The sequence below is a fragment of the Papio anubis genome, chromosome 14 (genome assembly GCF_008728515.1).
Source record: "Papio anubis isolate 15944 chromosome 14, Panubis1.0, whole genome shotgun sequence".
Classification (NCBI taxonomy): Eukaryota; Metazoa; Chordata; class Mammalia; order Primates; family Cercopithecidae; genus Papio; species Papio anubis.
In genome coordinates this window covers 4,176,418-4,193,038 of record NC_044989.1, presented here as the reverse complement: position 1 = coordinate 4,193,038, position 16,621 = coordinate 4,176,418, and the positions used below count along the sequence as shown (strand labels likewise).

At 36.6% G+C, this 16,621-nt stretch overlaps 1 long non-coding RNA gene across 1 annotated transcript in view; it reads right to left on the bottom strand.

Annotated features, from left to right (window-relative positions):
- The window catches only part of LOC116270232, a 328,035-nt gene extending 322,403 nt beyond the window's left edge, over positions 1-5,632 (bottom strand). Inside the window, exon 1 of the long non-coding RNA XR_004178163.1 lies at positions 3,490-5,632. This is a non-coding gene — a long non-coding RNA (uncharacterized LOC116270232). The remainder of the gene's footprint in view (positions 1-3,489) is intronic.
- Between the last annotated feature and the right edge of the window lie 10,989 nt (positions 5,633-16,621).

Here is a 16,621-nt window from a genome sequence, read left to right as displayed (position 1 = left end):
GTCTTACAAGGTCGAGCTCTCAGCGTACTTTGCTATCTACCTATTTGTTTGCTACTGTCTTGTTGCCTCTGTGGGATTCTAGTTGCAAAGGAGTATATACGTTCCTCTGGTTTAGATACCACAGACCAGTCTCAGCTCTCTCTCTCTCCTTGAAGTTCTTCCCTAAAGATATGATGCAAAGTGTCTTGACAAAATTGCCTATGCCATTTCCCTAAGATTTTTAGTGCATTAAGTATGAAAACCAGAAAGAGAACAACTTTTTCTTTTCTTTGTTTTGACCCTGTAATATCCTTCTAGGGCAGGATGACTTAGTTACTTTTATGACAGCTGAGAAGAAGAGGGAAGAACAAAGTTATGGTGGTAGTAGAAATTGCTTATTCTTTAAAATTATTATATAATCTAATTCACTTTTTTAGTCAACAAATGTTCATTGATTGAGAACATATTTGCTGGACACTATTCAATGTGACATTGATCTAGTAGTAAAGAAGACAAACAGGACCTTCCTCTGCCGTCATAAAACTTACATTCTACTTGGGACAAAGATTAAAAGCTCATAAAACTGATGTGGAAAAAAAACCCCTTTTCACTCTGGAAATACCTATGAAGGAAATGAGACTCTCATGTAATGGAAGAGGACTTGAGAATGGACAGTCGGGACACTTTGATGGAGGAGGACTTGAGAATGGACAGTCAGGACGGTATGATGGAGGACTTGAGAATGGACACTCGGGACGGTTTGATGGAGGAGGACTTGAGAATGGATAGTCAGGGTGGTTTGATGGAGGACTTGAGACTGGACAGTCGGGACGGTTTGATGGAGAACTTGAGAATGGACAGTCAGGGTGGTTTGATGGAGGAGTTGAGAATGCACAGCCGGGATGGTTTCTCTGAGGAGAGGAAATCGCAGCAGAGTCCTGAATGATGAGGAGGTAGCTGAAAACCACAAAGAGCACACCTGGAAGAAAGAATCTTGAGTAGAAAGGCTTTGACTCCAGGTCATTCCCAAAACAAAAAGAAAACCAGTGTGCTTGGAACCCAGTAAGTGAGGAGGAGAGCAGAATGAAAAAATACCAGAGAGAATTGCGGTCATTAGGATCTGATAGGCCATGAGAAAGATGTAGGGCTTTACTTTACTTTTATTTTATTCATGCAATTGAAAGCTATCGGAAAAGGTTGAGCAGAAGAGTGAACTAACATGATTGCCTAACAAAGAAGATCTTATTATTGCTGGAGTGAGAATGACTTACAAAAAGTATATACTAAGAGCTACTTAGGTTTGAGAACTATTGTGGAAGTCCAAGAAAGTGGCTTGTCTATGGTAAACAAGATGAGAGAATATGAAAGGTTCTTACCTGAAAGTAAAAGAAAAAGAATTAATGATGGATAAGAGGGAAATGCGAAAGAACAAGACAAAAATAAAAAATGATGCCCAGAAAAAATGGCAATTACTGCCCAAGGGGACTAAGGCTTTTCCTATTAAGATGGGAATGGATTCTCCTGCCCATGAGACATGTGGGAGAGGAATCATCACCAAAAACAAAACCAGGGCTCTGATAGGAAAATAAAATCAAAAAGAAAAGAAAGTAAATGTTAGAGAGGTGACCAGCAGAATCTACCAGAAAGTGTTTAAGACATACTAACTCCTATTATTCTCTATGCTACTTTTCCTGTTGTATTATCCTAAAAATGAGAATTTACTATTAATCTCCCATTGGAATTTCTGTACTTCAGAACACTTTCCATATTGTTTTAGCCCATGGAAAAGAACAATGCCCATATTCTCGGCATTTACTTCTTGTTCTGTAAAGTCCTGAGTCTGACAGTCTGTTATCTTTTTTTTTTTTTTTTTTTTTTTTTTTGAGACAGAGTCTTGCTGTTACCTCCGCCCCTCAGAGGTCAAGCAATTCTCCCACCTCAGCCTCCTGAGTAGCTGAGATTACAGGCACACACCACCATGCCCAGCTAATTTTTGTATTTTTTAGTAGAGACAGGGTTTCACCACATTGGCCAGACTGGTCTCAAACTCCTGACCTCAGGTGATCTGCCCGCCTCGGCCTTCCAAAGTGCTAGGATTACAGGCCTGAGCCACTGCGCCCGACCCAGTCTGTTATCTTATGTCCTGTATGAAATTATCTAGTTTCTCTCAATGGCAAAATAAGTGGCCTAAGTTAAATTAGCTCTAATTGTAATCCATAATAATAACATACATTAATGTTTCTTCTACTTAAAACTACTCTGTGATTAAATATTTGTTGAGTGGATGGAACTGGTTAAGATTACCGGTGCCTAGGATTTGAGGTTGAAAAACTAGTTGGATGAATGGTGATGCAATTTACTGAGATGAGAAAAGCTGAAACGAGGAACCCATAGGAGGTAGGAACACTCTTCTGGTTTGGACATAGAGTTTGAGATTCCAGTGGGTATCTCTAGTAGCCTCCAGGTGGAGATGGTAGGAAAGCAGTTATAAGTGAGAATCTGGAGCTTAGAGAAGAAGTGTAAGTAAAAGACTCACATTTTGGAATTTTAACTTATAAATAATTTATAGAGCCATTTGTGATGTTTAAGCAGAATAATTTTATAAGGTGATATACAAATACCAATCAGAAAAAATTAATGTAGCTCAGCTTATTAATGGGAAAGAGTAAAGAGTGATAAAAATGTCCCCTAAGAGTAAAATAATTTTTAAATGGCATATCCATGTGATAAAGAAGATCATAATGATCCTAATAATAGCATAATAATAGAAATAGCTGATATTCTTTAGGATGTTACTATATACTAGTGACTTAAGAGTTTTACATATCACGTTTTATCCATGAGGCTGCTACAACAGAGATGCTAAGCAACTTGCTCAAAACACACAGTCTTAGAAGGTAGAGCTCTCAGCATACTTCACTATCTACCTATTTGTTTGCTAGTATCTTGTTGCTTGTGTGGGATCCTAGCTACAATGGAGTATATATGTTCCTCTGATTTAGATACCACAGACCAGTCTCAGCTCACTGTATCTCCCTGAAGTTCTGCCCTAAAGATACGCTGCAAAGTGTCTCGACACAATTGCCTATGCCATTTCCCTAAGATTTTTAGTGCATTAAATATGAAAACCAAAAAGAGACAATTTTTTCTTTTCTTTTGACCCTGTCATATCCTCCCTCAAGGTCAGGATGACTTAGTTACTTAGTTAGAATCATATGCATTTAAAATGATAGATATAAGCATTTGTAATAAATGGAAGAACTTACAGTAAGATATTAAGTTAAAAAGTATACTATAAACAGTTTGAGTTTAATTTTAAAATTTTAAAAATCCATAGGAATAAAAGGACTAGAGAAATAGTAACAAAATAATCCAAATTAGCACTTCATGATGGAAATCTGGGTGATTTAAACAATTCTCCACGTATTTTGAGTTTTTAACATATTTTACACGGAGTATTTATTAATTCTATATTATAAAGTTATTTTAAAAGAAAAAGACAACAGTTACCTGTTATAAATAGCTAGAGATGAGTTACCAATAGCGCAGCTTTGGCAATTGCTGAGTGTGAGGCAGGAATCTAGACCCAACATGGCGGTATCACCCGGCAAGACAGGCCCTTTGTTAGGACTCCCCGCCCTTCACTTCCTGCTAAGACTCTCAGCGCGCGAAAAAAGCCCGCGCCCGCCAAAAAACCCCCGCTCTGCGCAAGCTCCTGCACACGTCATTCCTCAGAACGGAAACCTACAAACCCCGCCTACCTCACCCTATAAAAGGCCTCGGATACCCGCCCCGAGCGCGACTTTCTCGGCCCTCGTGGTAGGTGACCAGTGAACCCCGCCTGCCAGCCCAATAAAGGCTACCTCTGTTCTCATCTGCCTCATGTCTTCTTGCTCGGCCCCCCATTACATTACACTGAGGGAAGGCAGTAAGACAAACTGACCACCTCATGAGAAAAATTTAATAAATAGAAGGCTCTGCTGATGAATGGCATCGATTGTGTTTTATTGGAATGCGGGACGCTGAGCCCAATTGGCCAATGTGTAATCAGCTCCATCGTTACCTCGGTGTTAATAAATATTTGACTTCTACACTCGCACACTGCTACAGTGGTGTTACTGCATCATCAGCCTTGCAGGCAAACACTGAGACCTTTGACCTTTCTCATTGATTGCTTCCTGTGTTTGTCGATCATATTCACACAAAAGCCATCCTCACTGCTTTCAGAAAAAGCATTGAATTTAAGTCAATAATGCAAATGTGATCATTTTAAAAGAATCTCATAAAAAGATTTATTGATTAAAGGAACTGCAGAGAATTGTCGCTGTTCTGTTGTTTTGTAAACGTTTAAACTAATGTGTAGTAGAAATAATACAATCTCCTGTACAGACTGGAGCAAATAATGTGATGAAATTAGAGAAAGAAGAAATTAAACAGTCATCTTTTAGTTGGAAACCATACTAGACTTGAGCTTATTGTGAGGGTGGGATACTATCTTGTTCACATGTTTCTTATGAAGAAAATGATATATGTAAAAAAATTGGCATATGGCCTATCAATATTCAGCTGATAAGAATCACTTCCATTTTGTCTCTACCTTCTTCAGTTTGTCTGTCCTCATGTTTTTCTTCTCTTTTTTTAAATCAACAACAAAAAACACCTGCTTGCTGACCCATCCTTCAAGCTCTCTGCTCTGCCTGTATTTCCCACCTTAACATCTCTATTCTTACAATTGCTCAGGTCAAAGGTTCAGAGTCATCTTGACTTCTCTTTTGTCTTAACACTTCGTAGGAAACACATCAGCAAATATTTTTGGCTCTACATTTAAAACCCATTCAGAATCCAGCCTCTCCTCACTCATCCTCTGATTCTTACTACATCCTGGTTTGACACCAGCGTGTCTCCCCTAGTTACTGCAATATGCTCCGGTCGTCCTCCCTCAGCCCTTGCCTCACTTTCCCCATTCCAAATAAAGCAGCTAGAAGAGTCTTTATAAAACGGGAGCCATGTATTTTCACTCCTCTTTCTAAAACTCTCCCATGTCTCACTGCTTCACACCAGATAAAAGCCTTATCATAGCCTATAATGAAGGATTTGATTTATATCAAAGTCTTATCATAGCTATAATGGAGGATTTGATTCCAAATTTATACTTTATTTCTGGGCATCGTGTGAGTTTCTCTGCCTTTTTCAGCACTGAAGATTCATGGAGAAGGAGGAGGCCTGTTAAAGAACTGAGGAAGAGAACAAGGAAGCAATTGAAAAATTAAAAATTAAAAGTGGACAAAGTGGAAGGAGAGGCTGGTGCTCATCTCTGCTCTATTTCTCAGGCTTGTGCAAAAGGCCAGACAACCTTAAAATGCCGGCGTGAGACCAAGCTTCAAAATTGCCACTTCTCATGAACAAGAACATTGACAAAAGAACATATAGAACTCAGCCACTGTGTGGCAAAAATCTAAAAGACTTTTTTCATGATACAAGGCAGATCAACCCACCTGAACTAAGACCTCAGGTGCTGACACATGGCTGTGTTTCCAGGCAGGGCTACTCAGTGCTTCAGAAAATAAATGTAGAGTGTGTGCGCATGTGTATGTGTGTGGTGTAGTGGGTGTGTCTTGCAGTGTATGGTATAATGCGTGCGTGTGGTATGGTGTGTGTCTGTGTTGTATATTGTGACGTGTGTGTGGTGGCAAGGTGTGGAGTGTGTATATGTGCGTGTGTAGTGACATGGTGTGGTGTGTGTGTGCACACAGGCACGGTTGTGTGTGAGGCAGACAGGTGAGTGTGTGCGAGACCCTAGCCATACTCTTTAGCCTTACCTAATGTGGATGAGTAAAGGCTGAGGTTTTGGGGGCTGTGGGAGCATTGGCTACCATATGAGAAGCCCCACTTCCTTTCTGAATGATGAGTAGAGTCTGCACTGGCATTGCCAGACCCTTCCTAAATACTCTTTTTGAGTCTACTTCTGAAATGCAGCATGGATTCAAAAGTTTACCAATCCGGAAGGAAGAATAAGTTCTGGTGTTCTTTGCACAGTAGGGAGACTACAGCTAATAACAATGTTTTGTATATTTTAAGATTGCTAGAAAAGAGGGTTTTGAATGTTAACACAAAGAAATGATAAATGTTTAAAGTGATGGATGGATATGCTAATTGTCCTAATTTAACCATTACACAACATACACACATCGAAAAATCACACTGTACCCTTTAAATGTGTGCAATTTTATGTGTCAATTATAAATTTTAAACATGTAAAAAGAAAAAAAAAAACTTGAAGTGAAAAATCCAGGAAGACATTAGGCTGGTTTTGAATTTCTACTTCATGAATTAAATAACAGAAAACAACTTAGCCATAGTTAAAAGAGCTCTGAAGGAAAGAAGTTTGAGCACAATTCACTATAATCCCAGACATGAAAGGACTGAAGAAATAGATTAGTTTTCTGATAAACATATTGACTGTGTACCTAGTCAATTAGTGAATAAAACCATGAACTCACAAATGTGAAAATCACTGACAAAGGAGTTATGGGGATCATAACAGCCTTGTAGACCGAGCTAAGTCAATTATCAAGCACCATGAAATAACATACTTAACAGGTTAAAATGTGAAAGCAGTACATACATATAAAAGACTAGGACAAAATTCCTGAGCTCCCCACACCAGCCCCAGTTCACGATTGGTTGCAGGTAATGGATATATGAACTACTAGAGCCAAATACAAATCATCCCCTGGGCTTTTTTTCTTCCTTTAATGGAAACTGAGAAAGGAAGTAATAGAATGTGGTGGCCACATTCCCTGCTATGTGGAAAAACCATCTGTGAGGAGGAAACCAACAAGCCGAGAGAAATAGATACAAGAAATGGTGCCAAAAAGAGTCCCCGTGTCATCTGTGCTGTCTTTGGGGACTTGTGGCAACGCTGTTGTTCACAGTATGGTCAGCTGAGCCAGGAAAGTCCTCTTTGTACTTAAACTAATTCAAGTAATGCTTGTTTCACTTGTATCCAAAGCATAGGGACTAAGACAAAGTAATACAGATCAAACTAAAGGACTTAGCCCTTCGAATTACCAAACGGAAAAAATATATATATAAGATAACATATGCAAAAAGCAAAATTTTGAAAGCAAAGTTATTAATGTATTAGCCTAGAAATAGAAAAATAAAGTTTAAAGGTCAATTACTATTACAACAATTATTTAAAATGAAACACTCTAGGGGAAAATCTGATCAAGTAAAAAAGTCCTATTGAAATTAAAAAATGGGCAAATGCAAATGGATATAGTGTATTATTGTGAGTTTTTTAAAAATCAGGAGTAGAAATATTAAAAAGCAAAATTAGGTTTTGGGCAAAAGTATAAATGATTTAAACAATCATTTGTATTGATGAAAAGTTAAATACAAAAAGCTGCTATGAACATGCATGTTCTGTTAAATTTTACTTAGAAATACTTGAAGTTCATTTTTTTCCTTTTTCTTTATTCCAGTAAATGCTGGTGACAACCCAATGTTAATACCAGACCTTATCATACTACTCTCAGTCTTTAAAAAATCATAGAGACAAAATACAGGGGATTGTAATAATATTGTAAATATCTTTCACATATGTGCATATTTATATCTAAGTCCTAAATATAAAGAATACATTTTTATTTCAAGATTAGTGGAATAAAGAAATAATACTTTATAAAGAATCAATGTTTAAAATTTCATATGGTTTATCTAAAATGGATCACAAGGGTTTAGTTACCATTTTGCAGCCAACAAGTTCAAAAGGCAGTATGGGAGCTGCCTCTCACATTGTAAATATTCCATCACCAGAGGTTCTCTTTCTAATGTTCTTTCTCATGAAATCAATTTCAAAAGTTTTAACTGTAATTTTTTCTCTCTTAGGTGAGAGATGTTTATAATTAAAAGACCCACAAAACCTTTATCCAAAAGAATTCCAAGGGGTATTTCTACCATGAGCTCTATCCAGGCTACTATCAAAGGGCCAAGGTGTGGTAATGAAATGAGCCTTGACTTTTAAACATGTATTTGCTCACTCATCTGCTATTTATTCAACAAATATTTATTTTGCCCCGACTAGGTACCAGATCCTATATTTGCCAGTGAGTATACATGTGAACAATACAGGTTTAGCATCAATTAAATTATCATTTAAATGTACATTGTGAAAATGTTACGAAGCAAAAAGAACAAAGTGACATCGGTAAGCATCCAAACTTCAAAGACCAAAAGCAGGCATGCAGTCACAATAATGGAACTTAGAGACAGAAACATCCCAGCCAGGAAACTTCTATTTTCATCATAACAAAGAGTTACTTAAATTCTCTGAGCTGTGATCTCCTTATCTATAACATTGGAACACCAGTGTCTACGAACGAATGCAATAATATAAAGCAATGACTTGGCATAATAGGCGTGCTATGAACATCTGAACCCCCTGTTCTTTAACTGTTCTTTAGAGAGTGGGCAGAAATGTATGCAGCCTTGGAAGCCAAACGGAAGGGATTCAGACCCTGCTTTACTGTGATTCAACTTCTTTGTCACTGCTATAGAAAGTGGGGGTAAACTATTAATTTGAATCATGTAAATCTGTGGATATTTGACTATCATTTGATTTACAATGACAATTGCATGTGGTTCAACTGTTAACCTATCTTGAGGAGTTCTGAGGATTCAACGGTGCAATATAAAACGACAGCCTAGTTTCTGAAACAGAGTACATGCTCAACATATAATAGGTTTCCTTTCTTTTATATCCATGCATAGTATACCAAAAAATGAAAGTTAATGATTGCATGAAAATATTCTCAAAATTTATGTGCTTTTAAAAAAAAAAAAAAAAAACTCTCAAGCTATTGAACAGGTTAAAGCAGAACATGGAATTAGAGTCAGTTCAAGAGAGGGTGACGGTCTGAGTCACCAGGTGTGAGGTCAGTGTCCTCCACATCCCCAAGTCCACACTTTGTTGGCATCTCAGAAGAAGCTAAGGGTAGCTGAGGGTCCATTTAGCTTCTGCCCCGGGTGGCAAGGCTAACATACAGGAAAAATCACACAATATAAATTTTAATTACCAACAGTGTGTAATGAAGACTCCTCTTCAGTTTTGATATGTGAAGGGAAGGTTTCAACGTGCAGATGTCCTTGTCTTGAGTCATTAACTAAAGACAGAGTCTTTCATTTAAAAACTTGTGGTTCACACAGGCACAAGTGTAGGGATATGGGAGTATTACCGAGGAAAGAAAACAATCCACCCAAGTCTCATATGTAGTCATGGTTGATAGTCCTGCTAAGCTAGTAAAGCTCAGGCATGGAGCTTTACTACACCATTAATGAATGGTGACTTATTCATTAATAGTAATGTCATCTGTAGTCTGTGCTTGTCAGCAGAATGCAAGGTACAGGGTTGTGGCTTTCTCTGCATGAATGCATCTAGCACAGGCGTGGAGCATACTGGTTGGTCCAGATAACTGAGCAGTAAAAACATGATTGAATGACAGCCTGGCAAAGCTTCCCAGATGCATAGATATTGAAATAGAATGGAAGTTATTGGAACAAAGCGGGAAGTATGAGAGTTCAATCTTAATCAACCTGGCATGTCAGCTACCCTGGTCTTATTACTGGTACTAGGGACCTAGAAGACGGAAGAGCAGTGATTATGAAGAGAGACACCATCAAGTCCCAGCGAACTAGTTCAGTTTGCCATTTTCACGAGGCCTGGAGACTCTAATCAGTCACGAATGTTCAATATATACCACGTCTGGTATCTCATCTCCTTATAGAGTTTTCTTATGAATTGGTTGATATACAATACAAAGCAATGTAGGAATTAATTCACCTTGGGGGATAGGAATGGCTGAAAACATAGTCTCCTTTTTCTTCAAATAGCCCATTGAGAACTGAAACTCAATTGTAAATTTGTATATCCAGATTCCTCATTTCCCAGGACCAGCGCCCCTTCCCCACACATGGCTAAGACATATAACTTATGAAGATTTTACAAATCAACTTTGTGTCTCCCATGACCCTGTGGAGGGCTGGAGAAGCCCGGTGTTTCATCTTCCTCACAGTAATACTATTTTTTCAGTTTTGATTTTTTCCCCCAAGTCTCATCTCCTACACAATCCTGGGATTCCTCAACTTGAGCAAATGAATCATCTCCTCCTTCAGAAAGAATATTGAAGACCACAGCAGACTGATATACCCTTTGGTCTTTAGAGGAGATAAACAATAAAAAGTGAGAAAGAATTTGAGTGGAATGCATGAACCTCAAAACATGTTTCCCAAAAAAGTCAATGACAAGTGTATGAAACATACGACTTTTAACTATTTTCACCCTGCAAAATCAGCAATTTGAAATGTTCTTCGGTAAGAACTTGGTTAACTCATTACTGATCTGTTGTGTGAAACAGAAGTCATTATAAGATGTTTGGAAATAGTTTTAATGGTATCAGAAAACATTTAATATTTCAATATTTTACTTACCTTTAGTATAAAGAGTAAGTGAAAAATATGGATTAAAACACATACAAGTTTTAATTCCAGATGTGTCAAATAAATGTACCCTCACAGATAGAGAAAAATTCAACAAAATATCAACAGTGATGGGTTTCATGTAGATTTTATTCCTCTTCTCTATTATTTTCTGTGTTTTATATTATCTAATGATTAAGAAAATATAGTTCTATTTGCATTACCTAATTTTTAATCCAAAAGACCTTTATGAAACACTTCCTGTAAGTGTATATACTTTCCAAATAATTTTAGCAGTTTCTAAAGAAAGATAAAATAATAATATAAAATACTATTAATTGGTAGGAAATCAATAAGTCAAGAACAGCACATCCCTGGGAAATGAAAGCTTGTTTAAGTTTTTCCCACTACAAAATAATAATTATTTTACATTTTTTACATACTAATTAAGGCCCAAGGGCAGGACATTTCTTAGCAGCTAAAAGCTATCAGGGTTAACTACTGAGAACAAGCCTTTCCTTTATTGCTTAATTATATCAAATCAATTTAGTTTTCAATTTTTGCAAAGCAGAAATGTCTTAGTGAGGCCAATTTAACATATTTCTGCACATTTGCTTGTAAAATGAATACAAGTCATGCTGCACAGTGCCATGACTTTTACAACATGACAGATACAATATATCAAAAATATTGGGTTGTAAAGACAGCAACAAATATTTCAAGACATATTTAAAAGAGAATTAATTTCTACTGATAAAATATTAGTTCATAGGAGAAAATGCCACCATATGAAGTGATAAAAAGAAAAAAGAAAAAAATCAGTTCTAATGTGGCCTGAAGTGGAGGTAAAGAAATGAGCCTCAGACAAGCCTGCCTGATTGAATAGAACTCCTGTCCTTTCCAGGAGCAGCAGATTTGGAGAGGTGAGAGAGGGAAACAATCACATTTTCCTTTCTATTATTCCAATTTCAATTAAAATGACAGATGAGAGAAAGCTCTATGGAAATTTAATTTTGGAATTGTTTTTGCTACTTTTGCAATAGTAGTGCTTTACTTCTTTTAGTTTATATTTCTTCCAGGTAACTTGACCCAGGATGGTAGAAAGGCATCCTCTCAGGTGCCAACCTTTGCCCCAGGCCAAGTTCCTGAGAGCACTGGATTGAAAAGGACCAGGGTACAATGGTTTCCACAGGATAGAATGTCACACCAACATGGTGACCTGTGGTCATGGGTGCATAAAGAAGTGTGGCACCACGCGGATGACTAGTTTCCAACACCAGACAATCATATGTAAGGCTAAAGTATTATACATTTTGCTCTATTTTTTTCCGAAGTATTGAATAGCTTCAGAAAAAAATGGATAAAGCATACATGCAATAAAGTCTAAACAAACTTAAGTATTCAACTTGGTGATGTTACAAATGTATATGCCTGTCTAAAGGCCACTCAGACCAAGATATAGACCATCACACAATCCAGAAGCATCTTTCTTCCTACCCGGTACTCCTCTCCCAATGTGAGTACTATTCTCAATTGCATCACCACTAATTTCACTTGTTTTTCAACTTCATATGAGTAAAATATTCCACATATTCATTTAAGGCTAGGCTTTCTCCTTCAAACTCGTTGCTGTCAAATTCATATATGTTGATGCATAGTAGTTTATATTATATTTTATTTCAAAAATAAATACCATAATTCATTTGTACATTCTGATGGGAAAAGACAGTTTGGTCATGTTCCTTTTGATCTATTATCAATAAAGCTGCTGCAGATATTCTTCTACATTGCTTTTTTATACTTATAGAGGTATTGCCATTAAGGATATGCCTAGTTGAATTATTAGATTATAGAGAACACATATGTTCAGCTTAATAAATACCAATAAAATGCTTTCTGAAGTGGTTGCCCGAACATATTATACCAACGTGTAATGCTCCAGATCTTCACCAACACCTGATATTCTCAGGTTTCCTGTCTCTTTATTTTTCTCTTGGTTTGCTTATTTTTTTGTTTTCATTTTCAATTTTATCTGGTGAGTGAGTGTGCTAATATCTCATGGATTTATGTTATTTGCCTCTGATGATTAATAATTTAAATAACATTTTATATACGTTTTTCCATTTGGATACAATTTTGCTTTTCTCTCTTTTGTAGAATAACATACGTAGCCCACTGATCTAGTTGGGAGGGAGTTTTAGGCTTTGCTATGGCTAGATTTTTTAATGCAAAGCCTTTTACTCCTATACTATGGCCTTAACCCTAACACATAAGCCTTCTAGAACTTTAGCTGATTACCTGGAGAATTTACCCTGCCCCTCTATTATGACCTCCCTTGGATTCCAAATTTTGCCTCTTAGCACTATATGTCTGAAAATCTTTTTTCAGCTCTTTAGGTTATGAGAGATTGCTTTTTTGTTGTTAGTGGAGCCTGGCTCATTTCTCCTCTCTCTAGGTTCTCTCTCACATGTAATCTCTGCACAAACCAGCTCCCCTTTACCTTCTGCCATGACTAGAAGGAGCCTGAGGCCCTCATCAGAGGCAGAAGCTGGCGCCACGCTTCTTGTACGGCCTGCAGAACCATGAGCTTAACAAACCTTTTTAAAATAAATTACTCAGTCTCGGATATTTCCTTATAGCAACATAAAATGGACTAAGACATGTATGGAACCTTGAAATACATAAAGAGAGGCCGGGCGCGGTGGCTCAAGCCTGTAATCCCAGCACTTTGGGAGGCCGAGACGGGCGGATCACGAGGTCAGGAGATCGAGACCATCCTGACTAACACGGTGAAACCCCGTCTCTGCTAAAAAAAAAAAAATACAAAAAACTAGCCGGGCGAGGCGGCGGGCGCCTGTAGTCCCAGCTACTCGGGAGGCTGAGGCAGGAGAATGGCGGGAACCCGGGAGGCGGAGCTTGCAGTGAGCCGAGATGGCGCCACTGCACTCCAGCCTGGGGGACAGAGCGAGACTCTGTCTCAAAAAAAAAAAAAAAAAAAAAAGAAATACATAAAGAGAATATTAAGAAGTAAGACTAGAAAAGGTACCAATCAGAGTAATAAGAGTCTTTTATGCCATGGTAGAGAGTTGAATGTTATAAACCATAAATTAAGGATATTTGGCAGTAATGTAAATAATGATATTAGTCTGGAAGTATTAGTAAATGAATGCTTTGTGAAAATCCAGTTCAGAGCCTACTGCTATAACAGTGAATGTATGGTGGAAAATAAATGAAAAATCAGTATATTACTCTTCTTCAGCTCTCTGTTATCATGCACTTGAAGACGTAGAATTGTGTGTTTATAGAGTTAAATCAATGCACATCCCTCAGACAATAGAAACCATATTAATTAAAACACTGAGAGCATAAAATGCTGTATATTGATAAACTTGTTGTCACTTTAATATTCTTGATTAGCTCCCAGAATAATCGTTAAACTGGTCTAAGAAATTTTGAACTCTATTACTGCAAAAAGCCAATATGATTATATTAATATAATGCTAGGAACAAACACAATCATTTAAATATAAGAAACAAAAGGCGAATAACAACATTAAAATAAACTTAAATAAACACCAATCTTACATGAGACAAAACTTCAAATGTAAGAAAGACAGTCATGGTTTAAAAAGGCATATATATTAAACTGTTTCTTATAGTTCATTGGTTCTTGGTGATGGCAATGAGACTTCATCAAATTACACAGCAGTGTTTTCATTAAGCAGCACTACTCACTCATCACCCCATCACACCGACATTCTCGCATATTTAGAATGTCTAACATTCAGAATTCTGAACTTACTTAGCATGCCTAAAATTCTGAATTCTGAATTCTGAATTCCATAGTTCTAAGACAGAACCAGAAATATACCTTTTAAAGAAATATCTCAATAGTTTTATGTATGCAGTCTCTGGATCACACTTTAGGGGACACTAGCCCAGGAAGTGAAGTAGGGAGATTGCTTGAAAATCACTACATACTACTGTCCATGCTATAATCAGGAAACAGCTGCAGACATGTACATATTCTAAGGTGTTGAACTGCTTTAAAATCCCTCCTCAGTCACATGAGAAATATAGAAAAAAACAAGAACATGGTTCTATGGAACGAAGATAACTCAAAATATGATTATGATGATATGATTATAAACATATGATGTGTATCAACCTGATTTGTATAAAATAAAAAGGAGACACAGCAACCGATTTGATTTTATCTTAAATGTTTATATATATTGGCATTCACACTGAAAATGGAAATTTATGATAGGTTGAATAACCATGTTATAAAATTAAGAAAAAAAACAGGAACATGCTATGTAGCATATGCAGCAGAAATAGTAAAATGTGCATATTAAATTCATGATAGTATGGACCAATAGTAAAATGTACACAATTTCTGTATTTGGGGTTGTCTGCTGAGGTTGAACTCCTGATTTTTTTAAAAATATGATGATGAGATACTGGAAAAAATACTGTTGTAAAGTTGTTAGTAAATTTCTATATTCCAAAAAGTAAAATTTTGAATTTGCCTGTGGAGCAGAATGCTTTTCTGTATTGTGTAACAAACAATAATTTTTACTGGAGAAATACGGAGTGTTAGTCCCACACTTGACCGCACTTGTTTTAATGGTACACAATTGACCAACAGCAAAGAATCCAAAGGTTAATACTGACCAAAAGATAGATTAAGGAGAATGAAACAGATGTATTTAGAAACTGGTAACACATAAAATGTAATGCAAAAATGAAACCAGAAAAGTGTTCAAGGAAAATGTACATTCACATTTAATTAATTCTTAAATGTAGAGCCGTTTTCTAATCATGAGTTAATTCATGGAAAAAAGATTGATTTGTTTATTGCAGCAGTATATACAATAGCAAAGACATGGAACCAACCCAAATGCCCTTCAATGACGACTGGATAAAGAAAATGTGGTACATATACACCATGGAATACTATGCAGCCATAAAAAAGAATGAGATCATGTTCTTTGCAGGAACATGGATGAAGATGGAGGCCATCATACTCAGCAAACTAACACAGGAAAACCAAACACTGCATGTTCTCACTCATAATTGGGAGTTGAACAATGAAAATACATGGACACAGGGAGGGGAACATCACACACCAGGGCCTGTTGGGTGGTGGCAGCCAAGGGGAGGTAGAGCATTAGGACAAATACCTAACGTATGTGGGGCTTAAAACCTAGATGACGGATTGATAAGTGCAGCAAACCACCATGGCACATGTATATCTACGTAACAAACCTGCACATTCTAGAACTTAAAGTAAAATAAAAATTAAAATTAAAACATTTGTGGATTATAAGCATTATAAACAAAAGTAACATGCAAACAGACCAGAATAAAGTTGCAGACATTTAACATATTCTTGTAATAAGAAAAGAATATAAACCAACAGAAAAATGGGCAAAATATAAGAACAGGCAAAATATAGAAGAAAAAAACTATTATTTAAAAAGCATTTTAAATGTTTGAACTTACTATTGAAGGAAGCATGAATAATGATGATACTGGGGTAGAATTTTCTTCCTTTCTATTCTGCTAAGTTTTTAAATGGTAATACCTAAAGCAAGAAAGGATACCAGCATCATGCTTGTATATTAGATACACTTTTCTGTTAATATGCAAACAATCAGATAAATGCACACAGATATCTATGGAAGGACATTCAATGAGGCACTACATAAAAAATAAAATTTCAATATTTTATAATATATATGGTCAATTTCTAACCCATAGCAATATAAAGCTTACAAGTAAGACTTCATCAATAGTCTTTTATTGAAGAGAATTTACACTAGATCAAAAGAACAATAGAAATCCTAAGAACAACAGTAACAAAACCAAAACAAACCATAAATAACACTTTCATTCAGTCATTTTCAGAGGATTACTTTGACTCCTTGTTAAAAATGCAGATCACTAGGGATACAGAGCCTACTTTAAATCCACAGAATCAGAATCTCTAGGTGTTGGGACTAGTTATCTGCTATTTAAGAGAAGACTGCATTTTTTTAAAGACACTAAAAATAATCATTGCAGAATTTTTTTTTTTTTCCTTTTGTGGCTCTAATGACTTCTGAGGAGTTCTACACTGCAATATCAATGCCCTGGAATCCAGGTGGGACTCTGATCC